Genomic DNA, 14,914 nt, shown 5'->3' on the forward strand with positions numbered 1-14,914 from the left:
TCAGTTTTACTTTTGTACCTTTTACAAGTCTTTGTTCAAACTAAATTTTGCCATCACGTTTTAAAGTACGTCAAAAAGAAAGCTAAAGAACCAGTCTTATTATTTGTAGGATGTTACAGAGATCCAGCAACATTGACTAGTAAGAGGGCTGGCCTACTGCAGTCCAGAACTATTTTAAGAGATCCTTTAGGAATCAGTTCTAGACATTTTATTTCCTTTACTTCTAAATCCAGAGCTCTAGAACCAATTTAGTTTTAGAACAGAGAACCAGAATACCTCTCCAAAGTTACTATTCTCTCCAGCTTACACAATTAGCTATATGCTGGCACATTCCGGCACTAGCTGACATCAGAATGTAACAATTGGCAGCAGAAGCTTTAAGCAACTGTGCCTCATATTTTGAAGAGTGGAACTTTCAGGTAGGTTCCTTTTTCTAAAACACTTTAGAACATGACAAGTTAATTTTGAACAAAGACCTGCATTTTGTCACTCTACAGTCCAAAATTTATGCAAACAAATATAGGGGGAAAAGTTTGCTTAGCAATATGAACACTCAGTTTGCTTGTACCAGTCATATGCAGTAATAATAACAGCTGTAATATTTAAAAAGGTAACTTCCATTTGGGCTTCACAGCTGCGAGGAACAGTTTTAACCTTCCTTTCTCAGTACTTCCTGGTGCCTTCATATTGGTGATTGTGGATATCAGGTTTTACTGAGTAGGATTTCCATCAGTAGCTGCCGAAGAAACATAAGGCTCCAAAGAACCAAGCACTGCTCCGTGGAACCTTTCATGAGGCTGAATCCTCATGTAATCAAGAAGGCAGCTCCAAGAGTAGTGACTGCAGCAGCTGAGCACTTGCCTTGTTACACACCTGCTACAAAGGCTTCTACAGTTGATTGTACTTCAGAAGAAACTGATACATCTCTCAAATAATCACAAGATAATTCTGGCAGCAACAGCCCACTTGACACCAAGCTGGATGAATATGGGTCTTGGATTTCTGAAGTGGAGACCTCCCTGGAAGTAGAACAGGGAGAGCTGAAAGGTTGGGAGTACTGTTCCAGAGATACCTAAGCAGGAAACCGAACCTTAACATGATCAACCACAGTGTTACCTTGTTAATGGTCGAAGGGCAATGTCTACCCTTGACAGGTTTGGTTTATTACTTTTAGCATTTTATAACTTACCACTCTATCCAGAACTCACTAAATTTGAAACACATTTCCTCTATGACACCATCCTGTGAATGTCACACCTATATAATAACTTCCTCATTTTAAAAATGGAGAACATTACTTACCATTCAAGTTACCTTAATAATTGAGAAAACTATTGCATAGTTTTATATAAACAGGGTGCGAAAGTTAAATCCCCATAAACTTGCATCAATACAAGTGATCTATGAGGTGGAAGGGAGCAGAAAATCCAATCCCCACTATGTCTACACCAAAAGGCTAGTACCAGGAAAGATCTTTTTATTGAATCTCATCTTGTAGTATTTTTAGCATGTGCGTGTGTGTAGTAAAAGTTGTGACAAGAGCAAAGACTAATCAGGGTGGAGAATTGAAGCTTAAATGGTATTTCCTATTTTATTCAGTTTTGGAAAAGAGGGGGCAAAAAGGAACTACTCTCTAATGAAGTTGAAGGAAGGCTACCAGCACAGTGTGACTATAGGTCAAGGAAAATATAAAAAGGAAGAATATATGAAACTGTAGGAGACATAAATACAATAAATAGGAGGAGGTTAAGTCCCACCCTTGCTGGTAATGTACCAATTAAATAATCTGATACCTTAATCAGTAGGTAGTAGAAACTTAAGTTCTTGGAGTTAATTGAGAAAGATATTCAGTAATATTGAAAGACAATTACTGTCCTTTCATGCTATATCTAAGTTAAGCAAATAAGCACACCATTTAAAACTATAAACTTAATAAATTAGTCATATCCTCCTAATTAGTAAAAATAAGAATTTCCTGAAGCAAATAAATGTATTTAGATTTGTATTATTTGAAGTATAATTATGAGAAATATGGCAAATAGTTTGTTATGTTTTAATAAATGATATGCAAATTTGAAATAAAGGCCAAACCTTTAGCTACTAGTTCTTGAAGGTAGTTAGTCAAAAGGAATTGTATTATATCTTTCTCTCTCCCCTTTACCAATCTATGATTACTAGAATGGTTCTCCTTTAATGTAAAAAATAAGCAAATTCATTTGTTTAAATATTTAGAGTCTTGAAGAATATTTTCCATAAACTAAAAAAAAATACCTTGCTATTTATTCTTAGCATTAGGGCTATTACTTGTCACATGTATTAGCATTAATACTGAATATTTCAGTCCAAGCTGAACAACATTTGAGATTGAAAATTATGGTTCATAATACAGTCCCTTCATTCATCTCATTTTTTTAACTATTGCTTTCTTTCTTTTTTTTTTTTTTAAGCAGAGCATGTGAACTTAAGGGCAAAGAAATGGTGATGGTTTGCACTTGTTTTGTAATATGTAATACCTACCTAGGTAAGACAAAGCCTTGGATAGCCTCAAATAACTTTTTTATACAAACAAGATTGACTAGACTACTCTTCAATTCAAATTTTGACCTTAGCTTTTGTTGAAGTATTGAGGCTCATTAATTACAAGATAATTTGGGATATGAATCCATGTCTTCCAGCTCCAATTCACATTCCTTTCACTGTAATCACAACTCACATTCCCCTAAGAAGAAACTACTCCCCTTACAGAACAGCAACTACTCTGCATAATGTGACCAGGGTCATACAGTCACACCATGTATCATACATGGGAGTAGAAGCTCAATCTTTCTGTCTTCAGTGGCCAGGCTTTCTACACAAAGCTGCCTGTACTAAAATGACTGGAAGTGTAACAAACTACTTGACATTTAATTCAGCTTCTGTGATTCTATATGGGTAGATATTTTATTCTTAGACGTTATAACAATGTTAATCATGCTTTACAAAAGGGAAGAAATAAATGATAAGTCTCAAAGGAGTCTGAATTCGGAAGTAGCCCAATTCCATCCCATACCCCAATTCACAGGTGAGGAAATTAAAGTTTAAAGAAAGTTAAAGTAACTTGTCAAAAAAAAAAAAAAAAAAAAAAAAAAAAAAAAAAAAAAAAGACAAGCTAATTGTTCATGTGGCATAAATGCAAGTCAAATAATAAAAGTCTTATGTCTTGATAGAATTGGTGGTGGTGAAGATAACAAAGAATAAAGAGGAGAGTAAGCAAGAAAATGGGGAGCCAGACAAGAAATAAGAACAGGGAAACCTCTACTCTCCTTGACTATATAAATAGTTTGTGACAACTGAGCTCTGTATATATGGATTTGGTGCCTCAAGGTTTGAACTGATTGACAAGTGTGTCTGGGTCCCCTAGGAATCAGTTTCTGGGATATGGGATAGAGGAGAAGGGGGAAGGTGTCACTGTAGGAAAAGTGGCCTACATGGACTTGATTAGAAAGTGACCCTTCTTAGAGTTTTAGCTCAAAAGAAGTCCCTAAGAAGTTGGAAGCTAGGAAAAACATTCAAAAAGCATTACTATGGAGGAAAAGGGAGAAATGAGTGTTAACAAGCTTTAAAATTATGAAAGCTCAGGGCATTTGTGCTCAACTATTCCAGAAATGGTTCTTTTTTTATCCTTTTTATTATGAGCAAATTTAGTGTCACATAAAAGCTCCATAAAGAAGTTTTCATTTATATCAAGCATTTAATAATTAAGTCCCAGAGAGATGAAACAACTTTTCCAAATAAAAGAACCAGGAAACATACACAAGACTCCTGATCTTATGACTAGGTACAGTGTCCATTGTCCAAAATTATCAAAAAGCTAAATCATCTAGTTAAAGAAAGATAGTAAAAATATGCTAAGAAATTTTCTCGAAGTCAACTAAAAAGATTAAAGGCAATTTAACATTGCACTATCTCTGTTCTTACAAAGGCCTCGAGGATACAGACTTAAGAAACCTGAAACTATGGGAGGAAGTTTGACTTTCAGGGTATGGTTCAAAGAGTTCTAAGCCTTAGGAGTCAGGATGACTTGGGGACAAAGTATACCTCAGACCAAATATTCACAGTGCGACCCGGGGCAAGTCACTTATAAGCTATCTGGGCCCAAGAGTGGAAATCAGCTCTAAATTTATGATGCCCAAGGAACATAACTGAAAATTTAAAAAAACAAAACAAAACAAACCATTGCAGCTCTACCATTATTTCTCTTAAATAGCTCACATAGCCTTTAAAAAGCAAGAGTATTATTTGCACATTGGAAATATACAACATCCTACTTTATTTTAAGTTTTCTCCACCCAAGATAATTTTTCTACTTGTCTGTTCCAAAACTAATTTATTCCGCATAAAACAAGTATTTTAATCAGGCAAATTAACACATTCATCACTGTACATTTTAAACGGTCCTTTAAGATATTTGACACCACCAACAGTTTATGTGCTGAAAGCTAAAATGTTTTTATTTTTAAAAAGACAATAGTTTGGGAAATATGATCTTAGTTTGCAAAGGATGTATATAAGACTAAAATGTTAACATTTGAAATTCACATATTTATTGAAAGGTACTAAAAAAGGCAAATTACATAGAGGATATTCCAGAGTTTAAACTGAATTTGTTGTCATTAACTTTAGATCAGGTTCTAAATGTATATTGTTACTGAATATGATACGCAAACATGTCTTTGACTTGTCTACTTAAGAATCTCTGAAAAAGGTGAAAGTAAGAAAATGATGATTTAGTTATGATAATTTCCCCCCACCACTTCAGGGACCTTTCATCATCCTTATATATCAATATTTTCTATGCTATAAATAAAAGATTATGCATGTTTTCAAAGGAAACACTGATAAAAATGTTATGTGAACAATTCTAAACTTTTGTGACTCTTATCTGACAAATGAATAGTCTCTGATGCCACCACTGCAAACTTCATGAGGGGAAAGCAATCTATTTCTGAAGTCATTAACAAATGTCACACCTTAGAGCTCTGCCAACTATAAAACCCCTGCTTTAGATAACAATTTTAAATAGGCAAAATGGCATAGTGGAGAGGCATAAATCTGAAAGCTACAGAAGACTTGACTTCCAATTTGGCCTTTGACAAAATCCTTGAAATCATGAACAAGTCCTATCTGTAAATGGGGATAATATCTGTAGTACAAATGTCATAAGACCATACATTTAGAACTCAAGTATTTTAGAAGGCATCTACTGCAACCCTTCTTTTTACAGTTGAGAGACCAATAAGTTACATGACTTACACAAAGTCAACTAGGGAGTGGGGCAGTTAATTTTCAATTAGAACACAATGCTTCAAAAGTAAGGACCAATACTTATTTAAATGTTATATGCTTTTATAAAAGGATGTTTTCTTTTACTTCAACCCCTATAATTGAAGGCATATTTGATGCTGAGCAAGTTTAGATTCAAAGTCTTGTATTCTTACAATTATTCCCAGAGGAAATTATTTTCAAGATTATAATACCCCAATAAATCACTTCATCCAAATATGCTGATATCACTAAACAGTGATATCACACTTCTGTAATTTGTGCCACTCTTGTCATTTGGTGTGGTTGCTTATAAAAAGAATAGTGATACTGGTCAAAGTTTCTGTACTATATGATGTTGTGAAGTCCACTTATGATAGCTATGTAGCATAAGGGCAATGGAGCTTAATTTAAGTTTAAATCAACACATACCTACATACTGGTCAACAAATTTAGGATTTGTTGGGATTAATTCTTCAGGATATTTTATCAAGAGAGTATTCACTGATTTGTTTTTATACGTTCTATACCACTATCCTTTATGCTAATAAAAAAAAAACCTAAGGAGAGCATTCTCCTCTTAATTGTAACTGAATTTAAAAATTTTTGTTTTGCCTAAATTATATACCCATCAGCATACACTATAATCCAGTGGGGGGGGGGGAGGTGCGGGGTTGTGTGTGTCTTTAAGAGTGTCACTAGAGAGGATTGCAAAAAAGAAAACAAGAACCAGGAAAAAAGGCCAAAATCTGATAATACAAATTCTCTCATAAGGAATGCTTTCTTATTTCCTACCTGAAAAGTCACTGCAAATTCACCTGTTTATTACATAAACAAAATGCATAATAGAAAATCACAGAATTTCTAAAGGGGAGAACACCAATAGAAATTATTTAACTCAACTCATCACTTTCAATTACTCAGCTAAAGGAAAAACTGGAACTGAAGCCCAGTCTCTAGGAGCAATAAAACAGGAACTTTTCCCAAATGCTAACATTTTAATATTAACATACTTTTAGCAACAATTTCTAAAGTCAAAATGCTCACATAATAACAACTTAGAAATACTTTTTTACCCCACCTTTCAAATCCTAGTTAGAAGAAATGGCTTAAAAAAAAAAAAAAGTAAAAAATGTCTACATTCCACCCTATATATAATGGGGGAGAATTGATGAAATATTTAGGTGTTGAATAAGACAATATTTTAAAATGATATAAAAATATTTGGAAATACACGTTAATAAAAACTTAAAATTCCTTTCAAATCTGCCTAATTTGAAAATGTCTAGAGGCTATAGATTTAAAGTTGTTAAGGGACTTAAACTATTCTAAAGCTATTCCTTTTATAAAAATAAAATTTAAAAATCAAGACATCAGAAGTTAAATGATTTCCTCAAAGTTCAAACACTACCCAGATATTCCTTCTCTGCTACATCATGGTAATGGAGGAAATTGAAAATCTATAGTATTTCCAAATCTAAACGAAATGGTTCAATAAGACTTTTCTTCTTATTGATCTTAAGAAAGCTAAAACTCCTTTTCGGGTTAACATAAAAAATAATCAAGCTAATTAAATGCTCACCTTTGTATTTAATAAGACTCAGGACAACATTAAACTAAATGTGACCTATCAAATAAAGACAAAAACCACAATGTCTGATGACCTCATAGCCAACACAAGAGAGACCTAGTGATTACCATTCAGTTTTCTGTTAAAATCTTTCCACTAATGACTAACATTCCCTTCAGCCTGATAGTCCATTTTAAAACAACTCAAAACATACCTAACGTCTCTCTCCTCAATTCTGCCATTAAGACATAGGTAAATAATTTAAAGTCAAGAAGCAAATGTATTTCTTAAAAGATAGGTGCTCTAAGCCAAACATACCAATTTGAAAAAGCCAAGTTAATTTTTTTTTTTTGCATCCAGAGGAATCAAATGTTTTTCCCGGCAAACTACAATATTAAACAGCCCAGAATATAAAGTAACTTCTCATATATGTATACAAATATCAAATCATATACCCAATACTCAAATCCAACATACTGAATTACAGTAATATGTCAACTTTAAGACACGGATTATATTTTAAGTAGGCAAATTTCTAAATCTTCTCAAACAACAATCTGTCTGAAAATAGAAATAACTTTACTGATGTAGTTAAGATTTTACAAAGACTGTGGAAGGGAGCTGATAACTATCAAATATGGTTAAACCAACAAATTTTAAGGGCTATGTGCCTAAGACACAAACGATAACAATACTATAAAACAAGTTAATACCTACCTAACCTACAGACTACACATTTGAACATTAATTTTACCTCAATATTTTTATATTTAGAACACCAGAATACTCTTCTGCAGGTCCTCGTAGCATTTCTAGTTTAGATGTTTAAACAAACCAAGTTACCAAAAGATGAATGCTTAGCAACATGCAATTCCACCCATCAAAAAATAAGAAAAACAAAACAAAATGCGTCATAACAATAAAGCTTCCCAGTGAGCACTTACATGGACAAGTTAGGAGATGGAACCCTCCTATCATCAGCTAGGTTCCCAAGGTGGCTCAGCGTTGAAGTCGAACTGCTCTCTATACAGCACTTCTCCTAGGCCCTCTGGATAGTTGTATACCTGGTCAGAAAGTTCGCCCTAAGAAGGAAAATAAAAGTATTTGGACCATATGATTTTAAGAATTTAAAGTCATTAAAAAAATTCTAACTCTAATATATACATCTTGGAACAAAATCTAAACCAGTCCAAGATTCTATTGGTAGTACCGCACATGACTTTTCTCTAAATGATAAAACAGAATTCAGAACAGGAAGGAACTTATGGTGATCAACTAGATAAAAAAAGGATAAGTATATTTATCAGGAAAACTTGTTCATTATGCTTATTACTGTGAAATTAATTAAGCAGTGCTACAACTCCCCTTGTAACGATAAGTCATTTACAAAAAAGTTAATTAGTCTATAATCCATAACACAATCTTCCACGGTACTATAATCCATAACACAATCTTCCATGGTACTCTTGTCTTTAGTTTTCAGAACCCCATTCTCATCTGGTTCTCCTACAGTTATAACCATTCCTAAGCTTCCTATGCTAGATCTTCCAGAAGTTAGGTCCCTCAGGCTCAGACTCTGGTCTTCTCTTCTCCCTCCTCTAGGAGATTTCACTTGGTGATCTCATCAACAAACAAGGATTCAATGATCTCAAATCTACTTTATTTAGCTCTAACTTCTCTGGGAACCTCAAATATACTTTACTGAACATTTCAATTTGAATGTCCTGTAGACACTTCAAACTCAATTCATCATCTCCCCACCCGCCACAAAATTCTCTCCTTTTCCTACCTGCCCTATTATGGTTTAGGGTTCCACTATCCTCCCAGTTTCCTAGGTTTGCAAAGTGACATCTTTGACTCCTTATTCTCATGACCTATATTTAAAGTTGCCAATGTTTGCCTTCATAACATCTCTCATATAATATATGCTCTCTTCTCTCCTGACATTGCTACCACCCACATATGCTCTCTTCACACTCAAGACTATTTGAAGAGACTGCTAGTTGGCTGGTCTGCCTTAAGTGTCTCTCAACTTCAATCTATGCTCCACTCAGATGCCAACAGAATTTTCCTTAAAAGAACAAGTTAGATAAAACACCCTCCTAATTCCAACTCCTGTTTTGTCTTCAAAGGCCTTCACAAACTTGCCCCCTTCCAGTCCAATGTACCCCTTCCTCCACATACTCTGATCCAGTGAGGCTGATCTTCCTTTTTGTTCCTGGAACAAGACATGCCATCTCTCAACTCAAGGGGAATATTTTCACTGACTTTTCTTCATGCCTAGGAACGCTTTCCCTTCCACCTGGGCTTCCTTTAAACCCAGTTAAAAATCCCACTTTCTATAAGCAGTTTTTCCTATTCCCCCTTAATTCTAAATGCCTTCTCTGTTGATTATCTCTAATTTGTCCTCTACATAGTTCTTTATAGGATGCTTTTATTTAGATTGTGAACTATCTTTTGCCTTTCTTTGCATCTCCAGCACTTAGCCCAGTGCCTGGTACATAGCAGACACTTAATATCAATTTATTCCTTGTAGGTCAAAGTATGGATTTAAAATTTTTATTAAGTTTATATGTTGAAACTTTCTTTAGTATCAATATAGTATTGACAGTTTCAACTCTACAGCCATTAAATGTCAGGTATTGTGATAGGGGTAGTGGATACAAAAACTATTTTCCTTTTGTAGGAAATAGTTCCTGACCTCAAGAAACTTAACTTCCATTAAAGCAAACTCCTTGAGTACAGGGAATGCCCTCTAAGGCCCAGTACACACAAGATGCCAATAAATTGTTTGATTATATTATATTCCCATCCATTTAAAATAATTTCATTTAATCTTTGCAACAATCCCGTGATAAGGTTCAATAGTCAAGGTTTGTCTTACACAATCTAGGAAACACTATGTCATAATTTATAATGTAATATAAAGGTCAATAGAATTATTGCCCCTATTTTTAAAATAAACTGAAAATTGATCATGGTTATGTACCTCAGATAAAAGGCTTAAGACAGTCTCTTCATTGCTGAAGTTTCTAGGTAATTACAGATATAAATTAGTAGTTATTACCTTACCTGATCAAAGTGCACCTTTGTTCAAAGTCTGATGGTTAGATTATAATAGTGAAAAAGTATAGCATGTTTTATGTCAATTTCATTCAGTTAAAAAGAATCTGAATAACTGATGGAAATTTTCAGGATTGTTGCACAAATAATCACTACTCTAAAAAATAGGTTGAATTTTAGACTAGCTTCACCTCAATCTTTGAATATTTTAGAGGTCAATAACTCCAATTTAGTTTGAAAAGAATGACAACCTCCCATTTAGTTACAATAAAAATTCTGGAAGGAGATGAGTTATGAATAACAAAGAAACAGTTCTTTGTTATTCATACAATCAAATTCATGACAATAAAAAAGCTGTGACTAAAATCCACAATGTAACCCAGAGAATTAGGCAGCAATCCTCTAAAACCTGTGGCCCACAGGATACACACAATACTCCGGAATGTAGCCCAAACCAGATTAAAATATAATTAGGCAACATTATATATAAAATTCTATTTAAAAATTAAGTCAATATTTAATCCACAAGGATCCATAAATACTACTTACTTAGTAGCCCCTCCTTTCTTACTGAGTTTGATACCAATGCTCTAAAATAAAAGGAAAGGGGGAAAGAAAAAGGAAAGGGCTCTTAAAGATCTCTCCAAGACATATCTATCTCGAGATCTTTAAGTCCAAGAAGATCAAGGAATGCCCCAAGGGTTAAGAAATAACAATGGGAAATGGGCCCTAGAGAGCCTCTACCAGAAAGGGATCTTAGTTAAGAGGAAGCAGCATTGATCTGATGATTTGGAGACCTTGGAAAAAAATCAATTAACCTTTTTTAGCTTCAACATTATTATTTTATGTTTAGGGTAATATGCCAAGAAAGACAAGAATGGGATATGGAAACGTGGCAACAAATGACATGCTACTTAACTGAGATATGTTAAAAGTTGGTTAAAAAAGGTTCATATCTCATCCTTTTCTTAAAGCATTGTTCACACTCAGTTTACAAAATGAGCAAGGGACAGTAACTCACAAACCCTTTGAGAAACCACATTCCATTCTATTTTTAACAAACAGTAACAATGTTAAGTAACCACCCAGAATATAAGGATTTTTAGAAACCAATGGCTTACTTAGTTAACTTTAACCTAACTTTATTGAGAAGACACTGCTTAATTTCATCCCACTTACAGTAATCCTTTTCTACAGAACTTCTTGAGACAACCCAACAAACATCTATTTAAAAACACTTCCCTCAGAAATCACTGCCATTTATGTTCCTTAGAAGAGAGTAGTCATGTTAACTGTTATATAGTAGCATTTCCTTATAAAACAGTAGCCTTTTAACTTAAGAATATCTATAAGACAATAAAAGAAATTAGGTGCTATATGGTTTTCAACTTCAATATTAAGCACTTAACAGTGCTTGGATCTAGTTGGCAATTTAAGAAATAAAATATATTGTGTATTACATCATATTAAAACTGGGAAAATATTCTAATCATAATACCACTGGTCAGTTACACAACTGCAAATTCTTGAAACACAATTCATCATACTGTTTCTACTTGCTTCCATTTTTAATCCTTTGAGAAGCTCCTAGAGAACATTTTAATTAGTGGGTCTTGTACCAAGTACAAATATTCTAATCAATAATTAAAATATTTGTTACTTGAGCTCACAATTCTTTTTCCTACCAGAACAGGGTTACTACAAGGAAAATAATTTAACTATTTTCATTGATACTTTTAAAAAGCAAGATGCTTTTAAAACTTCAAAAGCAGTATTTTAGCAGTAGCAATTTCCAAACCCCCATAAGATTTTTAAAGTATCTATGTCCCCATTTATCTATTAGCTGGGAAAAACTAACTATATTTAAGCTAAGTCATTATTGCAATTGATTAAAAACAAATCAACCAATCACCATATGTTAAGGGTAGCTGAAAATACAGTGTTGCTTTGATCTTTAATAGCAAATTAACTGCATCAGTATGAAAATCCAAGTCACTATTACTACTTCACTTTGTGCAAGCACCCACTTCGTTTCCATCTCCATACTTGCCCTGTCAGCATCCTTAAATACAAAGCTTTGCTACATAAGCAGCCAGATTTTACTACCTCAGAGAAAAGGGATGCATAATACACACAGGCAAGTTAAGTATTCTCCACACTGCAACAAAGCTGCTGTCAACAGCTTTGTTTGCTTCCCTTTAACACTGCAGTTCTTACTTGCTCATCACCTCAAAACAGGTTTTCCCAAAGAGCTAAGCTTTTCATATTAAGGTTTTACAAAAAATCACTATTTTCCTTAAGTGAAAAAGATGTTATAGGCAACATTCACCAGCATCACTTTTTTATTTGTTTAATAAGACAGCCAAAGACCTGCTCTCTCCTTGCTTATGCCCACTTAGGAGAGTAATTGAAGGTGCCAGGGAAATGAACGTCCTGCAGGTTAGATGCCATCTATATTGCAAATGTGATAGTGAAGAGGCCACCACAACTTAGGCAGGACTAAGGGTTCCAAGGACTAAGCAGCAGCATTGTTCACATAGTGACAGGAAGAAGAGAACTAGATTGGAGCGGTCCAGACCGGAACAAACCCCTCCTCCTCCCCCTCCTCCCTTACCACCCACAGTTGATTCAAACAAAAAACCCCGCTAAAATACTTCAATACTGCACGGGGAGGAAATTCCTCTTAGGTTCTTTCCCAAAGGTTAAGTGTAAAACTGGAAAGAGAAATTTTGGACACTGCCCCCCACATTGGGTGGATATAGAAATGGAGTAATGGAGTAAGCTAATAAATGTTAATGCTATTCTTTAAAAAGAAAAAGAATACCCACAATTTTAACCTTTCCACACAACACAACACACAAGACAGACATGGGAACAAGTCTGAAAAAAAAAGAAAGAAGAGCTGCTTATTTAAGTACAGTTGAAAGCTCCTTAACTCCTTAAACAGGCATCGATGTTTCTCAAATAAGGACAAGGGTTTTTCTTCTGGGCAAGGATTTTTCTGAGCAGGTTGTTTGGGGGGTGGGTATCTGGATGCTGGTGTCCAGGGTAGTTAAAACCCTGCCAACATTCTCCCCAGTCTTCAAACTTCATCTAACTCGAAGAGCTCACTAGTGGGTTTTCTGATTTAAATACCTTCAATTGACCACCTGAAGCAGATTCAGTTTGAATCCAACTGTCATGGGTCAGACCAGTGCAACGGACATAGTCAGCTTCCCTGACCAACAAGCTTAAGTATTTTTGAAGCAAAACAAACAAACAAAAAAAAAAAACCCAACATTTTTTTTATTTGCACAAACAGTATATACCACTTTTTTGAAGGTGGAGAGGATTAACTGACCCAAATCTACACTCTTCAACTCTACTGTCTTCCTTCCACAAAAAAAGAAAAAGAGCAAGGTAGAGAAGTGACTAATCCTTACTTTCCAAGAGGTGACTCGAGTGAGTGACGGCGCCTCCGCCCAATGTGAGCGCCGCAGGGGGCGGGGCGGCAGCCCTCGAGTCTTCCAGAAGGGGCTGACACTGGGGGTTCCCCGGGGCCAGGACCCGCGGTTGGCCCAAATTCGGTCAACCTTCTTCCAACTAAAGGGTACATCTACTCCGCAGCTGGGATCCACCCCGGGAACTCTGGGAAGCTGTCACTAGAGGCCTGGCGTGAGGATCCGCCCCTGCTCCATTCATAACCGAAACCCCCTACAGAGGCAGCCACGCCAACCGACGCGGAGGCCGGCTCCACTCTATCAGGCTCCGAACTCCCAGATGTCTGGCCAGGCTGGGAAGTCTGTCTCCTCCTTAGTCCATCTCCCGGCTCTCCCCACCTCTGCCTTTCCTCCTCGGGGGGGAGGGCTGTCTCCCAAGTCACCCAGCACCGGAGGGAAATGAGCCCAGACCCTCTTTGGCTGTACCAACTCAGAGGCCCCCTCCCCGGAAACAGCAATGCACCACGGGAGAGGGACGGGAAGGGGGGGGAAGGGAGGAGACGACGACCCCCGGCGGCGAGACACCCCCCCCTCCACACACTACCAGTGGCTGGTGGGGGAAAGCCTGGCCTGGCCTGGGGAGGAAGAGGAAGCAGCGCCGGTTCCTTAAGGAGGTCCGAGAGAGAAACTCGAGCTCTGGCCTCGCCCGCATCCCTTCCACACCAGTCGCAGCCAGCGCGGGGCTGCCGGGTGGCCCAGACACCCGCCACCACGCACCCGCGGCCGCCATGTTAGAGGCGACGAGCCCGGCAGGGTGCTCCGGGGACAGCGGGGTAGGCTGCCCGGAGTGAGGAGAGCGCGCTACCCACCCCACCCCACCCCCAGCCAGCCCAAGCACCCCAGGCAGAGCTGCCCGCCGCCGGCCTCCAATTCCCCCGCCCCCAACTCTCCTCCGGCACCGCCCGCCGCCCCCGCCAGCCACCTCGCGCCGCCCCGCATGCCGCGCAGCGCCGCCGCCACGCGCCCCCTCAGGGGTCGGTACTCACGTGAGATAACGGCCCAAAGAGTCGGGTAAAGCGTCTTCTCTTTTTAGGCGGAATTTTTAAAGAGGGATGTGGTTACCTAGAGCAGAAATACCCGAGGCGGCCTGGGCCATAGGCTGCGGGGAGGACGTGGGGGGGAAAAGCGCGGCACCGACACCAGCTATGCAGCAGTGGCGACGGCGGCCGAGGAGAAAAAAATAAACGCTAATTAAAAAAAAAAACTCCCAAAACGAGGAGGGGGCGGGTGGGATTTGGGATGATAGGCAGGTTCCCAAAAGAGAAGAGCGACAGAGCGAGAAAGGGAGGGACTGAGGGAAGGAAGAAGGAAAAAGGCGACGACGCAAAAAGATGGGGGAAGCTAGCCGGGACGAAGAGCAAGCGAGTGTGGGAAGGCAGCGCCCGAAGCGCCCGTATTTATATGGGGGGGCGGGAGGAGGCGGGGCTTGTCAACGTCACAGCCGGCCGGGCCACTGTTCGAGCGGGGCGGGGACTGGCCACTCGGGAAAAGAAAAGGGAGG

General features: G+C 37.6%; 1 protein-coding gene across 3 annotated transcripts in view; it reads right to left on the reverse strand.

The window, feature by feature from the left end:
- AZIN1 (antizyme inhibitor 1) overlaps positions 1 to 14,763 on the reverse strand; it is a 33,367-nt gene extending 18,604 nt beyond the window's left edge. For 2 of the 3 annotated variants that reach the window (XM_044668704.1, XM_044668690.1), the window contains exons 1-2: positions 14,400 to 14,763; positions 7,816 to 7,953 (exon numbers count right to left, since the gene is read on the reverse strand). The gene's annotated coding sequence lies outside the window, so the exon portion shown is untranslated. Of the gene's footprint in view, positions 1 to 873; positions 960 to 7,815; positions 7,954 to 14,399 lie in introns of those variants that run through there. The other variant, XM_044668698.1, reaches the window with a different exon arrangement.
- Between the last annotated feature and the right edge of the window lie 151 nt (positions 14,764 to 14,914).

This window comes from Gracilinanus agilis, chromosome 1, assembly GCF_016433145.1.
Source record: "Gracilinanus agilis isolate LMUSP501 chromosome 1, AgileGrace, whole genome shotgun sequence".
NCBI classification, from domain to species: domain Eukaryota; kingdom Metazoa; phylum Chordata; class Mammalia; order Didelphimorphia; family Didelphidae; genus Gracilinanus; species Gracilinanus agilis.